The sequence below is a fragment of the Bacillus rossius genome, chromosome 11, assembly GCF_032445375.1.
Source record: "Bacillus rossius redtenbacheri isolate Brsri chromosome 11, Brsri_v3, whole genome shotgun sequence".
Classification (NCBI taxonomy): domain Eukaryota; kingdom Metazoa; phylum Arthropoda; class Insecta; order Phasmatodea; family Bacillidae; genus Bacillus; species Bacillus rossius.
Window position 1 is genome coordinate 58,686,012 of NC_086338.1, and position 23,635 is coordinate 58,709,646.

A 23,635-nucleotide genomic window follows, 5' to 3' on the forward strand; every position below is an offset into this window, starting at 1 on the left:
TTACACTCTTTAGCTATGTATTTCAGAAAAACTGAAAGAGATTTATCAGTTTTAATATTTCAACAATTATTTTCATAATATAGTTGCAATTTATTGAGCTGTAGAAAACCACAAAATAATTTTTTTTAAGGAGATATAATATATATTATATTTAGTGTCTCTTGTAGGGTATCTGCATAGACTATTGAAACATTTAATTAGCAGACCGTAATTTTAAACTAATGAAACGGCTCCGTTGAAAGGGAAAAAGACTTGGAAAAATACTCAATCCCGACTTTGGACCTGAATTCGACAAGGAATTGTAAATAATTAATAGAAAAAAATAATAAAACGACTGGAGTGACATTATAAATACGGTTAGTGAAGTATGAATTTAATAAAATAAGCACATTAAAAATACGCAGTTTTCAATATATATAAACACATGTATCAAGTATATTATTTTATTTATTAAATAATCCTATTAATTTTTTTCCTTAATAATAAAAATCAATACATATGGTGAATTTTATTATATATTTTTAAAATTACTTATCATATAATAAAGTATAATTTTTAATGCAAATAAATTATACATAAGGGAACATAACCTCACTTAAATCAATCAATACACCTGAAAATACACTTGAAAAAGTTCATAATCGAAATTACTGTCACTAATATTCACAATAAATAAATGATTTTAATCATGTGGGCCAGTATTCATTATCAGTCACTAAAGTATAAGATTTAAAAGCGCATGTGCAATTTTTATTTGTACGTAGAATTTTTTTTCTTCATCCTGTCAATTTTCTTTGCACGGTGCGCATCGTAAATCTTCACTCTCGTCGTTTTTTTTTTTCATGACGCGCCTGAAGAAGTGTGACTTCAATGAACTTGTATCTTGATTAGAGTTTTGTGAGGAATCGCGTGGTTGCAGCGGTGTGTGTTGACGCAGGGGGGGGGGGGAGATATCGTAGCACCGTCAGTGAGGCCTGAGATGTGTCCAGCGCTGCGATCTGCTGAAGCTGCTCGCTGCTCGCTGCTCACTGCTCACTGCTTACTGCTCACTGCCCACTGCTCAGTCCGCACGGAGGCGAAGCTAAAGAAAGGACGAGAAAGAGATTTCTCGTACTCGCTCATCTACTCGCAGCTGTTCCTGCTGGATACATCTTCTTTTCCCGAAATCCTATTCCCGTTTCGTCATTGAAGCAATCTCCCAATCTTCTTTGGCGAAGCTTTCGCGGAAGAACTTCGCTCATTTTTGTTTTTTACGAAGTATTTATTATTTTATTTTGTTTTCCTTCCGGAAATTAGTTCCCCAGACCATTTTTTTTCTTCCTCGGCGGAAATAATTTCCTGGCTTTCTGATAGAACAAAGAGCATGAAAGGTAATCGAGCGGTGTCCTGGCAATGAAATGAATTTTAACTCGTCAGTGCGTATGCGTCACATCAAAGAGTGGATCTCATAAAACTGGCACAAAAAATCGACATTACCATATAAATTAAAAATCTGTGGCCAGTTTTATCGTGTGTAGATTTTACAACCGAAATGCGGGGAGAATCAGAATAAAAATTTTATCGTGAAGTGGCTGAGTTCTACTTATTTATTCCTTTCACTACGCGTAAAGTATCCATTGTTATACATTCACGAAGCTAGATCGCAAAATGTGGTAAATTTGAGAGGGGATTGCTCACGATAGTCAATCTATTTGTGAATACTTAAGAAATAGAAAACCTGATAAGTGAAATTACAATTGTATTTTATGAAACAAAACTGCGGGGACCAAGTGATGATGTTGTTAGTATTTTTTATTACTTTAATTATTCTATTCTAAATTCCAAATTTAAATGTGGCATTTATTAATATGAAAATTAAATTGCCTCAAATAAAAAAACAAAATATGACATATTTCCTTATTTTAAAGTATATATTAGTATTTTTCAGTAAAAAAATCTGATTATCTTTTCCAAATTATATTTAAAAAATCACAAAATTTAAATAGATTGCGACATGACGAACTTCAGTTCCATTGACTTTAAATATTTCTATTTGTAAACATTACTAAAATATATTTTGCAATTTAAAATTTGATTTAAAAAAAAATAGTTTAGTTTAACTTTCCGAATGATGAATTGCCTCTCCAAATTTTAACATTGTGACTCAATCCAGGTCTTTTTAAGATACAATCAAACTGTTTTCGAAATATTAAAAATAATTGGTAAAGTTTTAACATTAATAAGAATTTTGTCATGTTTCAGTTCTCAAAATAACATTAAGTTCAAATTTATATAAATTTGATCGGTGAACTCCTCATGATAATTTGAAATCAAATCCCGCAGCAGTTATCCTGTCCCTTTAGTATTTTTTTCTTTTAAAGACAAAAACGTAGTCGTGGTATTATGGGGACCTTATATTTGTTATTCAGTTGGTCAAATATTACGTTCACAACTGTCAGTTATAGAAATATTTTTAAGGACATTAAGAAGGCGATATACAAACTGAAAGTCATCATAGTTGCTTAAACATGTTTTTAGTAATTACCGTATTTATTATTGAAGACTTCTTCTCGTTATGGTATTTCACATAATTTAACTAAGTGCTGAAGTTTACCGTGACAATGCAAAAAAAATCACTCTTGTGAAATCATTTGTGTTTACTATTTAATTAACTTTAAAGATTGTTTAATTCCGTTATTATTTTTTTCATTGGTAATTATTTACTTTGTTATAAAATCTGTTAATGTGTGCTCTCGTTCTTAAATAAAAAACAGGAACAAACAACTGAAATCATTATTAATTAAAACCTACTGAATCAATATAACATTATTCAGTGTTCTGTACTCTTTCTAATTAAAAAAATTCTGTTCCTTAATGAGAATTAAAAATTTGAATGAGTTAGTTTCTTGTAGTTCCACCCTGGTCCCTCCTTCCACAAGGTAACGTGTTTGTCTGCTCGTAACCGTAATATCCTACATTAGGTACAATCTACTGCTTAATTATATACTTTTTCTACGTCTGTAGTCTTTGCCTTCTTCTCTTTTCTAAATAACTTAGTTAACCACATATGAATGCTTTAAGATATGCCACTCCAGTGTTTTCTTTTATTTTACTTCCGTTATAGCTTCAGCCCTTCCCCATAGTTCATATTCATTTATTAAACTTTATCGTTACACCGGATTTTTAGAATTTGTCTACAGTAATACTTTTCTAAAACTTCATATCTTTTCTGGATTTATCAATGTAAGTTCAAACATTAAAAAAAAGTATATTAGTATTTTTATGTTCCCAAAATTTAAATTTTTATAACAATTATTTTTCCAACTTTGCTCAAACCCTTGAAAACTATCCGAATGACCAAATAATAAAAAATCTACCACGAGTGTTTTATTCATCAGTTGCATTTTATGTTTTACAACTAAAATATTTAATTAACTGGCATAGTAAAAATGTTAGAAGTTCTGGTAAGGTAAAATGAAACATCTGTGAGATTTTTTTATTAGTGAAATTAATTTATTGCAATGAAACCTAAAGATATTTCTGTGATAGTAGCTTTGATAGTATGCCGTCAAACGTAAACCATCCGACAAAATTTTCGCTGTTTGAATTTTGGAATGTAAAAAAGATGAAAAAGTGCAGAAACGGGGAGTAATGAGTGAACCTTTCTCGCATATTGAACGCTTCATCGCCTCCACTTGCGTTACATCGCCCTAGCCAGCTGTCTTATCGTGCAAGCACACCGGTGTGGAACTGTAATCGATGTCTTTTTTTATTTTTCATTTTATGGCGAAGCAAAAAAAAAAACCTTTAAAGTCCAATATTCGAGGGTACCTAAAAGAGAACTTCGAAACTTCTATTCAGTCAGGTTTTTTTGTGGAATTAAAATACGGACCTTTGTTAAGTAGCATGCATAGTTAATGAACGTGTTATTCTTCATCATAAATTATTTTTAAATATTTGTTTTCCGTATTTGTAGAAATAAACTTATCAGCTGCTGACCTGAAGACATCTTGGGGGCTCAAGCGAGCGGCTCTATTTAGGAATAGATTTCTTAATTAATTTGCAAATGAAATTTCGTGTTCTTGTCGTTGATTTAAATTGAACAGATAATTTCACCGTTTTTAATACTATATAAATTGTTTTAACACTTCCTAAAGTGTTATTTAATGATAATTTTCCAAACCCCTGAAATTATTAGGTATGTAGCCTTTATATCAAAATTATTTTCATTGAATTATGAATGATGACTAAGAAATAAAGAGTTGTACAACAAAAGAAAAACACATAGAAACGTTTTAATCCATAACTGTATACCAGATGAACACGTGATCATAGTTCAGGCTAGGAGTGAAATTAAAAAAAAAAATATTATTTAGTTTCTGGAAACCAAAAATTAAGGCCTTGTGCACCTAATTAAATTAAACCATTTGTAGACATTTGCCCGTAGTTAATTTTTTTTAAATCATGAGGGAGAATAAAATAATTTATAAAAAAAGCATAAAAATGTAGGGAACTAACTCCTTAACACGAGTTTTCACACGTGGACTCGAATTATTTAGAAACAACACTCTCTAAATCAACCATCCTTCCTTCCCTCTCTCTTAACCCCCCCCCCCCCCCTTCCCCTGACACCCTCCTTCCTACTCGAATTTCCCAGAAAACAATCCTACAGCAGTAAAAATTGTTTTTAGCTGGTAAAGTTTGGTGAACAAGGGTAAAAAAAAAAAGTTGGGAAAGTGTTTTTGGAAAAGGGGGGAAACAAGAAGAGAGACATTTTATTTGCAGCCTCCTTTCCCCGCTGTCCGGGGCAAAAGGCACTCGAACAGAGCAGCTTGTTCTGTGGTAGCGGGTTTAGCATGCGTGTTTTCAGTAGCGTGCTTCGTGTTCCAACTGCTGCGTTCCCGACAAACGCCAGCAGAACTGTGCGCTGACACAGTACGAATAATGTTGGTCCACTTGAAGGGAAAAAAAATATTCAAACTAGTTCATAAGTGAAAAAAAAGGGGGTTGTCTGTAAAGTCGGTTTACGGACGATAATTTTACGTAATAACGTCATAAGAAAACATTGATGAAAAATTGCATACTTTTTAATTTTCAAATATTATTTACAGTTTCTACAAATTTAATTTAAATAATTTGTTTAAATATAATCACGAAAAATTATTTAAAAAGGCCATCCTTAACCTGTTTCTTATTATACGAGATTTTCTCGCACGGTGGTTGGCAGGTTCTTGCACGCTCGTCTCAGGTGGAACGTGATAATGAGCCATGATTTTTCGTACGTGTAGCCGGCGTTCATTGATTTATAAGACATTACCAAGTCAAAAATATTTAGTAAAGCTACTCTATCGCAAACTTAACCATAAATTAATTTAACCCTTAAAACCGATCAATTGTGGAATAATATGAATAAATTGGCTGGTACATTTACGAAAACAATATTTTAAGTTCGTAATCTGAGATACGAAAAGCCTTCAAGTAAAGTTGGTAACTTTTTTTGTTAAGTTGTACTAAGTTACACTCACGTTGACGTTTCGTAAAATATGTTGCACACAACTCCAGCTCTGGAGCCAAGGTACAGCCACCAATGTTGCACCAATATTAAATGATTTTTTAGCGATCAAAGAATTAATTAGTGACCAAAAACTCAATTATCACGAATGGTTATTTAAGTATTCACTTAAAATCATGTTTCCGTCTACAAACATTTTTTGTTGCCGTGAAAATAAACGAAATATTTAGAGTCATCTAAAACAAAATTATTTTTGGTGGAACCCTGGACCAGGAATGTCACAGCATCGGTTCTATTTGCGGAGTAAAGTGTCACGCGACGAAACGGGATTAATAAGGCTATCGAAGTAAAGTTGTATGCATTGTCCAGCTAAGGAAACACAGGAAATGTACTTCCATTTCTTATGAAATGTTTGATTCAATTATTTTATACAAATTGGTCTCGGCTTTTCACTAACGGGAACATGACACAGTCTTTATTCAATAACAGGTGAGAAGCAAATCTTCAAATCAATTTGGCGATGTACATAGAAAGGAAGATACAAAAAAATCAATTTAAATACTTCCCTGCAAAAATATTTTAAAAAGTTATCAAAAAAGCAAAAAAGTCGATTTTTTTTTAGTAATTTAAGGCAGTGATGCCATACAACTGTTCGCAATATTAAAATCTTGATGTTTGATGAGGAAAATGAGATAGGGATATTTGTTCTCAGAATGAATCCCTGAGTTCGCATTTTAATAAAAGTTTCGACATGAAGTTCTTTTATCGAAGAAAATACAACCCCTGCTCTAACTGGGTTAAGCTCGAGTTCTATCAGCAATAAGTTCACATTTTCATGTGACTAGAATTTTCGTAGGAAACCTAAACTGTTTACCATAATATGACTAAAATAAAGTTCAAATAAATAATACTCACTGGAAAAAATTATTATAAATGCATATGCATCGCATTAAAAAAAATTTCTTCTAATTTGGTAACATATGTAATACAGCAACACTTCATTAAGTCCTATTCAACAGTCATGAAACCCAGAAAACGGATTTAAATATTTTTTCCCCTCTGATGACCAATAAATATACATTTTATAAGCCCTGTGTTCAACAATAATTTGACAAGAATTGTATTTTGGTCATCGTTAGTGTATAAACACTTTTTTTCCCCCACCGTTTGTCTACTATTTTTTTATGATTAAATTTTAACACTTTCATTTAAGTGTTCTTCGATTCGTTCATTTCACAACAATAAAATAGCCTGTTTTAACGGGTTTATCATTGCGTGGGAAATTTTTGTAACACAGAGAGAAAAGTTTTTTTTGCATCTAAGCTGCGGAGAAGTTGAAACGGCCCGTTCTGAAGCGAGTTTTCAGTTTCGAGCCAGGGCGATTTCTCTCTCGGTTTCAAACCTGCACAAACTTTCCGTGCGATGCATCTGCACCTGGTTTACCTCAGTACGTTTCTCCCCCAGAAAATTATCCCATCCATTACGGTCCCCCCTTCCCCCCATCGTTTCAAAGAAGTTACTTTAAAAGACGAACGACTCGCATATACTTACTTTCTTCTGCGCCAAAGTTTCAACTGGTTTGCGTACTTCCTTCGTTGAAACCTGTTTACTTTCCTGCGTCGCCAAGATAACTCATCTCATTAGGAACAACCAAGTTGTATCCCCAAAATTCGCTTTCGTGAGATATTTAAGTTAAAATTTAAAAAAAAAAAAATTGCAAAACATTTTATCTTGTTCGCTCTGGGAAAAATCATTTGGTTACAATATTCATAATAATTTCCATCTCGACCGCCTGTGTTGTCCTCCAGCTTGGCGGAAGGCGTGGACAATCCACCGCGCAATCACGCCGCGCACTCCACCACCGAGCCACTCCTGAGCGGTTACGTTTCTGCGAGTCTCGTCGGAGGTAGGACCTCATTAGAGATGGAAATGAACAAACAGACAACATACCTGTACTTAAGGCGGTGAGCCATAAATTTTTTTCTTATAATATTTCCGGTGATTTGAAACAAACTCATAATATAACCATATTTAATTGTATATACAAGGTTTTTTTACTGAACAATTCCTTATTTAATGTTTTTTTTTATATAATTTTAAAGCAAAATTTTGTCAATCCTAGCATGTACTGAAATCATTAAATCATGTGGTATACAGTTTTTCGATTATCCGTTTGCATGTAAACCTTTTGTGTATATCAGTTCAGTTATAAACATTTTACTGTCCTTTCGTAAATAAATCACTCTTACATTAAGACCACAAGTAACTCTCCCCATTGGAGCTCGTCTCTTACCGCCCATCACTGCCTCCCACTACTCACTCGTCCGCCGCACACACAACTCAGTCTCCGATGCACCAGTCTCCGCACAAGAAGCCCGTCTCTCGTCGCCCGCTATCGCTCGCCAAGAGCTCGCTCGCCCCTCTTCACTTCACTGCCCTCGCATGTCAGTCTCTCCGTTTGTGTACCTGCCAGGTTCTGTAGCCCTGGAAAGGTCTCGTTACACTCAGAAGTGTCGCGTCATCAGAATCCCCGACTCAACACCAGAATGAACTAGAACAATGGCATCCTAGTTACGTCACTTCACGCAGACGGCGCTCTGGATAATGTGCCGAACCCTCGAGAGCCGCGAAGAATTATCCGGGCCCAGCGGGAAAGCGCTGCGAAAGGGTAAGGGGCGTAGCGAAGCACCGCTGCTAATCGGATTAGGCGTGTGGCGGTAATGGACAGCGCCCCTTCCGCAGGTAGGCCGGCAAACATCGTCGCTAGAGTCTCGCAGCAAAATAATACAAACAAACGTTACAAACACAATCGAAATTATTCATTGTAGTAAAATTATGCATACATATCCATGTATTTAAATAAAAGGTTCGTATTGCAGGTTTGTATGGTTTTTTAAATACAATTTTATTCCAAGCTTGATGAAATTTTGCATGTTTTATCTTTGTAACAAGAAGGAGATCATTTCCTAACCTAGATTTTTTTTAAAAATTGTAATCACCCTTTTTAACCCCTTAAACATCACTTTGACACTACTTGATGAAATTTTGCATAATTTGCATTCAAACCGAGGGTAATATTACTGTCTTCGAATGATTGATAAAAAAGAAGGAAGTCACTGTCTACATGAAATTTAGAAAACACTACTCCCTTTCCCCTTTCCCACCCATAGGGCGGATTTTTGTTACTTCTTGGTGAAATTTTGCACACTTGACTTTCGAAATAACAGTTAATACACTGGATGGATGTGGTTGAATTTTGAAAAATAAATAAATATATATATACATATATATTTTTTCTCTTTAAAGGAGAATTGTAAAAATCTTGATAAAATGTTTGCATACTTAATGTTAGAAATAATAGAAAAATATCTGTTCTTATATGATTTAGAAAAACGTAGATATAAGGTTACTGTCTACATGAGATTTTGAAAAACGATTTTATCCCTTATTCCCACCCTTTAGAGCAAAGTACCCCTTGATAATTTTCCTTATGGAATTTAGCATACTTGACGTTAAACTTAAGTGTAAAATTACTAAATATATCTTAATATTGAGGGGAAACAACTATTCCCATCCTCATTTTTCTACCCTGAAAGCAGAATTGTGAAACTACTTGATGAAATTCTGCATACCTGATATTCGAAATAAGGGAAATTTTACTTTTCTCATCTGATTAAAAAAAAAAAACTATTTCCATCCCACTATCCCACCCCCTTTAAACATGATTTTGCTTTTTTTGTTGTAACTTTGCAAACTTGATGTTTAAAATTAAAGGAAAATTAATATCTGCGTCAGATTTATATAAAAATTTTACCATTTCCCTTAAATGCGTGTGACATATTATTAAATCTTTTCTCAACGTGCTGTAAAAACATTTTATCCTACAAACATTATGTAACCAATTTCGATTATATTTGTACCCATTAATTTTAAAATGGTTTAGTGTATTCAATCAAAAGAAGTTTATCACCTAACCCGCGTACACAAGTACACCTGCCTTTATTAAACTTATCTTACGTTTATTTAATATTTTTTGACGTGACAACGTCTAATAAATCGATGAACGCCGGCTGCACGCACGAAAAAGAATGACTCATTGTCCCGTTACGCTTTGTCCCGTTACGCTCATTGTACGCTTGCGCCAAATCTATCTCTCTTCCACTTGATTGGAACAACCATCGATTTGACTTTTTCGAGGCACATTAAACTTGAAACACTCACATTCGTTTTCACTTTTCCTATCATCGTCTTATCCTTATCAGAATAACACAGATTGGAAGAAGTTAAATAGCAAACATGTATAAAAGTTATAGTTACAATAATCTGTTCGTTAAAGTAATAAACATTTGAATTAATGAGTGCAAATAAAAGTAAATTTATCATTTAAATTGTAAATTTCATTTCACTCCTTGTTTGTATCCATACAAAATAGTGATAATTCAATAAAAATGATTCAATTTTATTCATAAAAGTATGCAATCATTTCATCAATGTTTTTCTATGACGTTGTCACGTTGATCTATCGTCCGTAAACCGACTTTACAGACAACCAATTTTTTTTTAAATAATCACTATAATTTTTGTTTCATATAAACTTTGTTAAAGAAAAGTTATTTGATTTTTCAATAATACAAAAACGAAAACCATCCCACATGAACAAAGACTTTGTAAATATTAACTACATTTGTTAGAAAATGGAAACCGAATTCATAGTATCCGATAACGATTATCGTTAACTCAACATTTTAGATTATTTTAATGTTAAAATTATTAGTTCCTAGGGCCAAATCTAAGTTTATCCAACGAAAAATTCTCTGAGAATATACTGCAAAGTTTTATTTTGCCACACATACACTTTGACCCTTCAATTTTGGTGGTCACGTATGAAAATATGATTAAAATTGCTTAACAGCGCTACATAAAATTGTGCGCATTATTTGGCATTTTGTAAACGATGTTACGTCTCTTTAAAAAAATATATATTTGGAAGGCTGTAAAAATACGTTTCACAGCATGTTTCCACAATAACACCGCAAAACAAAAGATGAGACAATAAAAAAGTAATATGTGTCCTGATGACTTGGAGGTATAACACGTGGAACGACGCCATTATCGCTTGTTTTCTCGCTTAACGAAAATTACAATATATGTTTAATTAATGAAGCCAAAACAAAACAAAATTGGAACAAGCGTTTAATTTTAAAAATTAGTTCCTTTTGAAAATTAATGTTTCATTTCGCCCTTGTGACCTGCGCCGTAAAACGAGCATCAAATATGTTATCAATTCTGTTTATTGGGAGCGCAGAAATTCTGTTCGGTTATTGTTTTCTGATCAGAAATATAGTAATACAAAGTTTGATTGAAAATTTTGTATTTCAAGCTAAAAGTCAGGAAACGAGTGCTTTTAAGCTTATATGTGACTAGCTGAAACACTCAGAGTTGTTCGGCTTACGGAGTGTTAGAAGGCTTCAATCAGGAGCATGGAGATGGTTTTTTTCCCCGTAATCTCATGTCGATAGTGACCTTCCTTTTGTTTTTAAGGTAAAGTGAAACAAATTGTATTCATCTAGGAGAAAAACGGTAGGTATGTATAAATCATCAAACTCACTGACTCTCTTATTATATATTATATATTACATAATATATATCATACTTAAAGGATTACTTAATACTTTTAACAGCATTCATTCAAAAAATTACCTTCGATCCCTATACAGATATTAAATTTGTAATGGTTAAAGTATACTTATTATTTTTAAAGTTTCGTTATTAAAGTCACGTATAAATGTAATATCTTATAAAAGTATTGATTTTCCTTCTGTATGCAACCTATATCATCCAATAATTCTGTAACTAGTACAGCTGTTTAGACGAAACATTTTGAATCATTACCTTAATTCACAGTGCAACATGTGATGTACGGTGATATGTCTCCTAGACAACTTCCCGTGCTGTTAAAAAAAAAAAACTTTTCACCCTATATTAATGAAGACCCAATGGCGGTCTAAGGGATGTGGATTTTCCCCTCCCCCCAAAAAATAGAACTTAAAAAATATTATAAATAAAATATAATCTTCTCTAACGGCACCTTATATTTGAAGTGTGTTTAGTTATTTTAGATTTTTTTTTAATTTTCTAGTGCCAAAATAATTTGTTTTTTAATGACCACTATTTAAAAATCAAATTAACCCTTAGTTTTTATCATGACTTTTAAAGACAGTAGTTTATATTACACGGTCCTGCTACTGTATTCTGGGTGTGAATTGTGTGGATTGTTGATTGCCTACCGCCATCTTGGATTGTGACGTCATGGTAGTCATCTTGGATGACCTTGACATTTTACCTTGACCTTCATGGCAATATTGGATCCGCAATCTTGAAATCTAGCGCCCCGCTCACTAATGTTGCACGTTTCGTTACACACGCCTGCTTGGATGTGTATGACGTAATCGTGTCACTTTTCGTAATGGACGCCATTTTGGATACTAGAACGTTGGAATTTTCGTTACGGCCGCAAACTTCAAATCTAAATTAAAAGGTCCGCCATATTCGATCTGATGTCACAACCACTTTCTCGCTTCTGACATCAAGTCCGCCATTTTGTTTTCGTATTCTGGATGCTGCCATTTAACTGCAAAGTGTTCCCTCAGCCATAAACCTTCAACTCTACGCCCTCTTTACAGTTCTAAACCGTGTCCGTGAAGTGCGTGAAGACCTCTGGTTACAAAGTAACCGTCATTATACCAACCGACGTACAGTAAACTCCCTATTATACGTGCATGCTACGAAAAAATACAGCACATATGTAAATCTGTATTTTATTACAAGTAAGCAAATTTGAACTCCACTGACGAGTGTATTGTGTACAGTATACAGTAAAACGCCACAGGCCCTTTCGGAACTCACGCGGTAGGCTGGCATGCGTTGCTATTTTTGTCTCTGTCGCACTTATTTTATAGTTGTATGGTTGAGAACTTTTATGTTTACATTACTGAAATGTATTATATGTTAATTATTACTAACATTTTAGCATCATTAATTTTTTTTTACTTTTACTGTACATAAATGTTTATATTTTTAAGTTCAAATTAATGTTTCCTTTTTTGTTTCCCATTTTCTGCTCTTTTGCGGATTATCAGCGATTTTCACTATCCGCGGTGGCCCTGCCACTTAATTTCGCGGATAATCGGGAGTGTACTGTATTCGTTAATTATTAACTAGGTACTGGTGTTACTTACCTCGAACACGAAACTGCACGAATAGTCTTGGAGGGTCAAAACAACCTTCAAATGCTTGTTAAGCGTCCGCCGAGAACACTTTGCTTCTTCCACGCGCCTGCTATCCCCTTTCTGAAACCTTTCGTCCGCTGAAATGGACAATATGTATCTCGATGATACATGGAGGCTATGTAACTTTCTGCATGCTAGTCTACATCATATTTTATGGCTATGCAATTAATAGATATTAATAATAATTTATATTGTATAATAATAGTATATTAATATAAAAACTATAGGTAAAATTATTACTACATAATATATAAAAGAATGTTTACTTAAGATTAATAAAAATAAAAATTATATTTTAGTATCTGAAATAGTATGACCTGGAGGGTCGATACAAAAGTCAGAAATAAGAAGATGAAATATGGCGTCTGTTTTGAGAAGATAATACATATCTGGAACCACTAAAAAGTATTAGTTTACTGGCGTAATCCTGGTAATTGCCTGTAGCTTTGCTGCACTGAGAGATCTGGCCAGTGGCTCCACTTCCTTCCGGCGGGACTTCGGGAAGGTAATCGCATGAGCCCGGAGAGGGCGCTGGAGGTAAGTGGGTTAGCGCGACTCCAGAGACAGTGTAGCTCCCCCTTAATCAGGTCCGAGCGCGCCATCTCGGCCCAGGAAGAAGTTCCTGATTAAGGCCCCCGCCTCGTCAGGGGTGTATGTGTGTTAGTGAGGCGGGATGATAAGCGCGACGCTCGCTGGTGCTTCTAGCGCGGTGTCGCCTCTGGACTGGCGCGCAGTCTTCTCCCAGTGCATTGAGCGGTGACCGTAACATATGGCGGAGAAATGAAGATAAAGGTGTAATGCAATTACCTTAAATGCTTTCAAGAATTTGTATTGGTTGTTTTAAGCAAAAATAATAATTACTCTGAAAACATGTGTTTTAGCCATTTTAACTCTTCCAAAAATATAATTTAAAAACTTCATCCGACATCAAAAGTACTTTTCGGCCCTCAGCCAACTCTTAAATGCTTTTCGTAAGCAGACCCCACTCGGATATGTTTTACCTGTAGCTGTGTGTGTGCCCGCGTGGGCGGGGGCCTTAAGGACACAAAACAGAACTATCCACGTGCTCTGAGAACTGCTCGTCATATCCGAGTAGATACGAATACGTTGAAGGCGAATTGTGTGGTTCAGTTTCCGTATATCTGTTTTTAATTTTTTTTGGAAGAGTAAAAATGGCTTAAAAATTTGTGTTTTCAGAATAATCTTTAGTCATGAAACATCCGGTACAGATCCTTGAAAGCACTCAAAGGACACGCATCACGTCTTTATCTTCATTTCTCCGCCAGCTGATCTCATGGTTACCCTGAAGTATCACAGTTGTCCAATGCACGACGAGAAGTCTGCGCGCAAACTCATTCAGTAATTTAAAATAATAATAAATGTGTGCGTGCACTTATGCACGCGTGTTAGAAGTTATGCTTACTTGGCGTAATACAAAATTAACTCTAAATTTGCATGCAAACAATTAATAGAAATAAAATAATAAAAGCACTGGAGTAATATTATGGATACGGTTGGTAAAGTATAAATTCAATCAAATTAAAAAATATATATACTTAGTAGCTTATTCTATATTGATATAAACACGTGAATTAAATTATTTAGGTTATTTCACTTAATAATCGATTTGTCTTAATAAGGAAAATCAATAAATATTATGATTTGTTAATTTTCCTAATTTATTTAATAATAATACAATAATTAATATTTTATAATGCAAATAAATTATACCTACGGGAATATAACCTCACATAAATACACTTGAAAATACTCACGGAAACATTTATAAACATGATTTATATCACTAATATTCACAATAAATAAATGTTTATATATATGAACTAGAATTCACTTATAATCACTAAATTACATGATTTGAGAGCACATACATAATATTTATTTGTATGTAGCCGTTATTCCATTCTGTCAATTTTTTATTGCATGGTGCGCGCGCATCTTAAAAATTCACTCTCATAATTTTTTTTTCCGTAATGCGCCTGAAGAAGTATAACTTCAAAAATTCACATTTTATGTTAAGGTAGTCCTCTTCCGCGCGCCTTGCAGGGAGCCGGGGCGACAGCACTCAGACCGCGTCAAGGTCACGTCGAGCCACGCACATGCTCTCTGATTGGCCCGGCCGCCGGCTCCCAACTTCCCTCCGCTAATGAGCGGCGATGATCCAGGCCTGTTTCAATTACCGCCGCGAGGGTGGGGCTGAGGGGTTGAAGGAGGGGTCGACTGTGGCGAGGTTTGTGGAGGAGAGGGGAGCGGAGTTAAAACTGATAATGGATGCAGGAAGGCGACTGGGTGTGAATAATTCAATTGGGCCCGGGGCGCCTCGATGCTATCGGCGAGGGAAAAAGGCCGGCGGACGGGAGCGGGGCAGGGCGCGCGGCACTTAGTAGCTTGGGTCGTGGACCTGGCTCGCGGGTGTGTAATCAGCGGGGCTCTGGAGGCGGGAAGACGCCCTGTGAAGAGGGCGGTGCACTCTGTGACAAGAACTCCAGGGGACCTCTCTCCGTACCACCGGCCAACCACAACCTCTACTCCAAACCTGGCATTGATGGCTGAACTCTTATCGCGTAATAAAGCGACGAGATCCTTTCTTTTTTTCAAAATATCCTGCCGAACAGAAAGAGCTTATTGATGGAATTTTTGGAATGTAAAATATTGAGAATTTTTTTTTGGGGCTCGTAGAATATTCTGCGAATTTTTTAAAAATTAATTTGATAAAATCTAAATTATATAACTTGTCATTTGTGAAATCCATGAACTTGTAATTAAATAACAGCCGTTGAAGTTCAAACATTAGGTAAAAAATGGCATGTACTTATTAAAAACTAAACAAATAGTCTGACAAAATGTTTGGACAATATGTCGAACAAAGACTAATAAACGTGCCGTTGTAACTTAGTTCTCATGGTCCACTTCCTTCGGTCTACTAAGTGTCAATCTCTATGTGTCTTCTTGGACGTCTCTTCTTCGACTCCTGTCTTCTGCCGGCTTTGCTGGGGGATCTGGTTGCTGGTCAATAAATTCAACGTTGGGTTCCAATTTTACGTTTATAATAATGCTATTTTCAAAGATTCTAAGCGTGCTTCAACCTTGACTTGCGGCAGCTACTCAAATAGCTAATTTTATGTTTAAGGTAAACTAGCTGAACTACCCGTGCTTTGCTACAGTGCTCTACAGGCAGAGCTGTCCCGAACTGCCAAACTTACTAATGGTTTATCTATTTTTCAACCAGTGTTTCTGCTTGCAGGTTAAAATACGCCGCGTCATATTCTATTAACTCACAAATATTTTCCCATTTCTCCGTCACTTATTTACCAGAAGAGACACATTTTATTGGTAGAATCACTCGTTCAATTTCCCACATCTTTTTTTTTTTTTTTTAAACTATGTCAGCACTTTTTTTTTTCCATTTGAGAGGAGGAAAAACTACAATAAATTTCCATTATGCACAGAAATTAAACACTTGCTCTGTTCTCCAATCAAGCAAGAGAACTTGTTTGAAAAAAAGTTACACACAAAAGAATTTAAGTGACGGGATATAAAATAAACGTTTTGTTTTTATTTAACTATTGGTATGTGAAATATGGTTCTGTACGACACGGCGAAACAATTTGCAACCTATAAATATATATATATATACTGTCTCTCTGTATGTCGGTGGAGGTACTTGGTCGTATGGAGGGAGGGGGGGGGGGGTTCTGCAAGCGTCTGTGTGCGCGTATAAATATTTCTAGTCGAATGGGGCAATTCACGCACGTCTCCCCGCTTCTCTGATTTATGCCCAATGGCCTGCTATTGTGCGCGCGGGTCATGACGACATCCTCAGCTCTTTTATTATGACTTTCATCGTCGGAGGAAATTTTGGAAAAGCGGCCTCTCAAATTGCCGTGATAATTTCGCGCGCTGCAGAAAAATAATGATTGAGCTCGGAGACCGCGAATCCTCGTTATGAAGCGGACAAAGAACATCGAAGGTACGTGCCAAAAAAAAAAACGAAATATTAATGCCATTTCGTTTTGTTTTACGTTTGTTTTCATTCCACGTAAAACGTTAATGTGGAAAAGAACACAGTAGTTTCGAAGAGAGTGTAGCTATGTGGATCTGAGTTCAAGTGGAGGCTAATTGCGGCCGATTAGGACATCGGCAGGAGAAAAAAAACATGCAAATATTATGTGAGTGTGTGTAAGTGTGTAATGGAGACTGTGATGGCGAGGTCTTCAGAAACAAACTGTAAGGGAGTTAGGATTTCAGTGAAACGGTTCACAGGCTGAATGTGATATAAAGTATATAGTTTTTTACTATATAGTCGCAGAAAACAATTTAGATAGTTACCACGGAGCATCGTCTGTAATATTTCTACCTAATATGTTTCTTTTCATGGTTATTATATTTAAAAACCATCGTCAAACTCAAAAGTTATATTTATATTTATTTGTGTGTGTGTTTACATACATGTGGTCAGAGAATTCAATGGCAAGCCTATAACAGTTTATAAGGGACACTTAATGGTATTTCTGAATCAAAAACCCAGAAAAGTGTCGTAGTTTTCAGTTAAAGGCATGTTTTCAAAAGTTTTAAAATTCCCACCTGCACGAATTATGCAGCGAAATTTTTTCATGTGGTAACTTTAACTATTCACAATTTATGGACTTTTCAACTAAGAATTAATTTCAAATAAAAGGACTGTTCTTCATATATCGTGTTTTGACTTCCAATTTGTTTCATTGCAAACAAAGGTAAACACACACGCAGACAAAAGAGTCATCTTACTGTAGACTAAACCAGTTTTTTTTAATGATTTGTTAATATACCAAAATTGTTATCTTGAATTCATGTTCAAATAAAGTGATCTCATTGTCCGTAAATTTACAAAGATGAATGGTTTTGAAACCACACAGATTGAAATTTTCACCTTAAATTAACGAAAAACGCTGGTTACAAATGATCCAAGGATGTTCGTAAATTTGCGGCTCTCTTTGTAAATTTACTCAGTTCAGTAGGTAACTGCTCCCTGATGATGGCGACTGCAATGTCGACCGAAACGTCGGTGAATTATTCGCCAAGGACGCGGCTAAAACCCATAAGACAAACTACTTCAGACAATGACCGTGAAGGCCTGTGAACAAACATTATTTATTAAGGTGAAAATGGTTATCAGTGTGACGGCTGTTGAGACGGGCTCTTCGCGCCACCTCACGAGACGAGCAGACCGGTGGGGTGCGAGTGGGGGTGTGAGTGAGGGTGGCACACGAGTCCCGCACTCACGCCTCGGCGGTCTTGATGAGATCCCAGGCCTCTCCGGCCAGCCTTGCGGATCCCGGTTCCTTCTCTCGCTCTCCCGAAGGAAGAGGAAAATCCCTGGACGTCCTCTCCAGGGCGGGCAATTTCGGGAGGTGACAGACAGGACATATCCTCTTCCCTGGACCACCTTCATCCTTCTCCCACGGTCGCAGACGGATCCGTGGGTCGGGTCTGAGTTCCCCAGAAGTGTGTTCTTGCGCCTACTTGTCTCCGGAATCCACATCACGAGGACTGTCTGAGACCTCGGTGAAGTGTTCAGTAACTGGAACTGAACTATTGCTTGTAAAGATACAGATTTTAGGAAAGCTACACAAACATTTTTAGCAAACCTCTTTATTCTGTACAAATACAAAAAATAGTGACAGTAGCATGAACGTACGGGAATTTTCGTCCACTACCGATGGAAGGAACTTAATGTTAAAAACTATTTAGACAATCTTGTGGTATTTTTTTTTTTTGTAAATTTAAATTTCTATAACATTTACATCTCCCAAGTGATATCATGTTACTGAAACCATACAAACACCTTTGTATAAATGTAGTTTGTATTTTTTCCCATAAATATTCTGGGAAATTTACAGCATTTTACTGTTACTTTTTCAAAAATAATTTTTTGGCATATGATTTCAAAAACTTTTTTAACGTTAGAAATTTTTTTTACCGTGCACGCAAGTAAACGAATACGTATATCTCTCGCTCAGAGCGTCACGGGAAGTATGGCGATGAGGAAGCGAGTGGTGTGATTGCATCGCTAATAGGCGCCATGTTTGGTCCACTTGCACTGGTATGGTGACACCAAGCAACTGTGTCATCGCACCCTGCGGGCTGCAGACACGTCGATTCCACGTTACACGCACTGTTCTGAAGCCTCGTTACACTGTAGAACAACCCAATTTTCAAGTTTTTGACAATTTTGAATCGTATAACTCACGCGTAACTTGTAACCGCAGTAAACAAGCATCCACACTAATGCCGTTAGTGAGCTGACGTGGAACTACAACCGGTCCGTGAAGTTTCACTTGAGACACGTGACTTCCAGGCACCCATGCCATTCTTAAAGCAAAGTAACAATTAAGTAATTGATATTATAACTTAAAAACATATGCAACGATCCTATTAATAATAATATGCTAAAAGTATTTTTTCAACTGTACTCTCATGTGGTAAAAAAGGTATGTTATATTGTAAGAACTTTTATATATAGTGTTTTCAGGTTGATGCATTATGCACAGGGATGGATTTCAAAGAGGTCGTCGTATAATTTATCAATAATTCTTACTCACCGGGGTCCTCTTCCGCTCACGCCAGTCTCAGGCAACTTGTTAAACCATAAATCTTCTCATGAAATACTTTCTTCTATTTTAAAATTCACCCAAAGTTTTCTTCGAATGCGCTGAACACAAGGAGAAATATCGGCCTGAAGGAAATTCCCGGCTACCCAGCAAACAGTTGGCAAGTTTGCTCTATTTATAGGGTCTTACGTAAACGTCTGAGAAACCATGCCTGATGTCTAGAGCAGAGGTTTCCAACTGGAAGCCAGTGCGGGAACCCTTTTCTTGGCCAGTGGAATTTATTTTTGATGATTAAATATTTAAAAAAAAAAAAATACGAAGCTTAGCTCGTCAAAAAAATTTCCATTAAATAATAAGAATAGAAATATGGTAAAAAACTATTGGTCAACCCTTTTAAAAAAAACGCACCACATCAAAAAAACAGGACATCATTTCCCTGCCTATGCGCCGTCAGCGGTTATAGATTTTCCATATTTATTTTCAGTCATTTAAGAGATCATTGAAGAATTTAATACACGATACAAGGAAATTGAAACACTGAAAAACCGTGAAAAAATTTACACGAATCATCAAGTAACAAGAACCACACTTACAACTTGAGTCGTGCGATCTACAGACAGACGAGAAAATAATCGCATTTTGTTTTGATTCGATTTGAAGAATACCTGCAATTCAGACAAGTTAGGCTGAAAATGATTTCAATGTTTGGGAGCACGTACAGATGTGATAGGTTTTTGTTTTTGAAACTTATCTATAATCAGTACCAAAAATCAGTATCGACTTGCAGATTCTTCTTGCTTCATCTTTTAAGATCAGCAGCGACAGAGCCGGATGTTGATATTCGTGCATTGGCAGACGCATCTGTTCGAGCACAGTGCTCCAACTACATGTTATTTTTTTTAACTAAAATTTTAAATAAATGGTTAGTTTCAGTTTGCCATTAGTTTTATTTTTTTAATTCGTCAAATTTCTAAATAAAATAACTGACCATCTTGCGTGGTTTTCTTCGAAATTCGATTGATCTGGATATAATAGTTTTACGTTCTCTGAATGAGTCCTGCCACGGGGAATAATGATATAGAACTCTATTTTGGACATACGCTGTGTGGAGAAAATCTAAATAATTGACAAAGAAAAATGAACACACGGAAAACAAGAAAATATCTGCCGATGCCGAATGACAGATGTATAGGCAGCACAAAGAATTCTGTGGAAGGAATTAGAACAATAACACAGCAGAGACAAATAAAGTGTGCTTACAAAGAACATTTGTGACGTTTCGGGAACTGAGAGCCGTTCCGTCGTCAGGCATAGACAGACTATCCATTATTCAGGTTTTCTCTATTACATACGGCTATGGCGTACATACAGTGCAAATAAATTAGTGTAACTTTACCTGAAATGTATCTCTTTCACCATTGTTAGTGCAATTTAAGACCTGCACAATTTTGAAGTTTGATTTCCCTTAAACACAAGAGTAAAAATACACCAACACTTATAACACTGACATCGGTGGAAGACATACTGTCATATACATTAAGTATAAAATTAAAATTTCTATGGTTTTGACAAATATGCTATAGCTGTTGGTGGTTTCTTGACTCCAGGTTTCATTTACAAGATTTAAGTTCTAAATTGGCAGTTGTCACGTCATTTCAGTTAGAAAGTACACAAGGCCGCAGAGTTGATAAAGTTTCGAAGACAGTTGTGTGTGTTCGCGTGGAAGCGTGCCGCGTTAAAATGCGCGGTCGTTTGGGTTTGAGAGGCGCAGTGACTCTGAGTGTAATAGGTACCTGCAGGAGACGGCGCCAGCCATTACTGGTCCATTACGAGAGAGCTTTACGAGAACTGTCGTCCATGACCTGAGAATGTAAACTGCTCTCTAGCGCTATCTTGCGTGGCGAATAAAACAGAGAATGCACGGAGAGAAGACAAGTGTGCTGGCGTAGTTTTGTTATAAAACTCTCAAAGTCCGCAACAGGAAAAAATGAGAAATTTTATAACAACGGAATATAATGACATGACATGACTTAAGAAAAAATAAAACAGCTACACAATCATAATACGTGTAACTTCAAATGCGTTTCTTCAGTTAATAACTGCTTTATAATTTGTGCTCATGTGTGTATAGTCAGAGTGAGGTTTTATAAACAATTAATACTTTATGAACCTCAAATATGGATAAAAGTGACACGCAAACTTTTATTTTAAGTGCGACTTCCGGAAATTTTTTATATAGTTTGTCGTTTCATGGGCCATAGATCCCAAAACAATAGTCAAGGGTACAATTAAAAAAAATTAATAATTTCCGTACCACGTACAATATAAAATTCGTTCTAATTTATTTTATTTTACTAAACATATTTTAGGATGATTTATCTTTCATACAGTTTCATTTGACACACCAATAAGTTTGGTAATGTCCCCTAATTTTTTTTTATGAAAGTGACTATACATAAGGTTTTATGTTCATACACGTGGGTCCGCCATCTTCCTGTGAAAATTTTGTTGCATCGTGCGCGATCAATTTTGTAAAAATTCATTCTCATATATATATATATGTGTATATATATATATATATATATATATATATAACCTCAAAGAATTATGTAGGCAAGGATAAACTTTGATCTTATTTTTTTTTCTTTTAAAGTGATTTACGAAAAGATATAAATATATCCACGACGAGGGCAATCCTTCCTCTCCAATGCTCTTTGTTATTGATGAAGTGGGAACTGTAATGATGCAACTGCGAACGGAAATGTCCAGGAAAATACCCACGAGCCCTGAGATGATTAAGCTGCCCCCGTTGGGATTATTTCAATTATTTGATCGCCAGCCCAGGGTCGGAAATGGGTTGCGGGGAGGGGTTAGGGGGGGAAAGAGAGTAGGATATGGACTGCGAGAGTGCTGGAGATAAATCCCTACATTCGCTAGGAGTATAAGAGCCGCTGGAACGGGGCGGTAATACGCCAGCTGAAGAGTGAGACAGAGGAAGATAAAAAATTTTTTTTTTTTGGGAGGAGAGAGTAGCATCAGATGAAAACATGAAATATTCACCACGTTTTGATCAAGGACAAGAGTAAATATTAATGCCTGTCTTTTTGCCGGCTGAGGTGTGTTTGGATGAAAATAGGTGTCGGGATTAGAGGGGGAAGCAGCAGAGGTTGGGAAGTTCACGATCAATACCTACGCGTGTGTTGAAAAATGTTGCCAACCCCCTACCGTTCTCAGTTTTTACCCCTTCTCCTCTTCATCCAAACCTCATTTCTTTTTTTCTTTTTGTTCGGATGACGTAAATTGCACAGGAAGTCTGCTCCGTCGCGACCGCACTCTACAGGTTTTTTTCCCCTGCAGTGTTGGCAACGCTGCAATTATAAATAAGCTACGGTTTAACACGGGATTATTGCTGCTGGTAGTAACAACACAGCGTTCCGGCTGCAACCTGAAGCGAGAGGAAGAGAGCCAGCAGACTGCTTGCTGAGAGATACAGCGATCTCCAGAGATTTCCAGCGATCTCCAACGATGACACCGATTAAAAAAAAACCCGAAGGCCAGGGTTGGCGACCCTGGTGCAGGACGATCGCTCGCGATGGAGCGATATCGCGAGTCATTGCTCTCGAACCGAATAAATAATTCCAAGCCACAGCGCTGAGTGTGCTTTCTACGTAATCGTACGTCCAGCGTTGTGGCAATACACTGTAATCAATCCTTTGCAAATAATAATCTTACGGAAATTTTTACGTATTCGAAAAATTTGACGGGTTATCTCCTCAGTAGAGGGTACAGAATATAAATTGTGGAATCCTCCTTATGTTTGCCTCGCGTTGTTGATAGGATGGACACCAAATTACTTCCTTACTAACAACTAGCTGAAGTACCAGGCGTTGCCCGGGGCTGAACACATCACAGTAGCGCGGCGCACTGGCACCCGCCTCACAGCGGTGTCGTGAGGGAGGAGGAGATACAGGCGCTGGCCCTGTATCTCTATTCCCTGGAGGCTAACTTCCTCGTGAAGGCATCGAGAAGCTTGTGTCACGAATATGACAAATGTCTCGATCGTTTTGGCGATTCTGTATAAAAATAAGTAAGACCCTGCTGTACTTTTGGCGATACAATTATTATGTTATATAAATTTCTCTCTTTTCATAACACATCGGAGTTTGAAGGGGAAAAAAAAGCAGCCCTCGTATTTTGTATGTATACGAGGCGTGGATATTAAATAACCGGACTGATGCTGCTCCCAG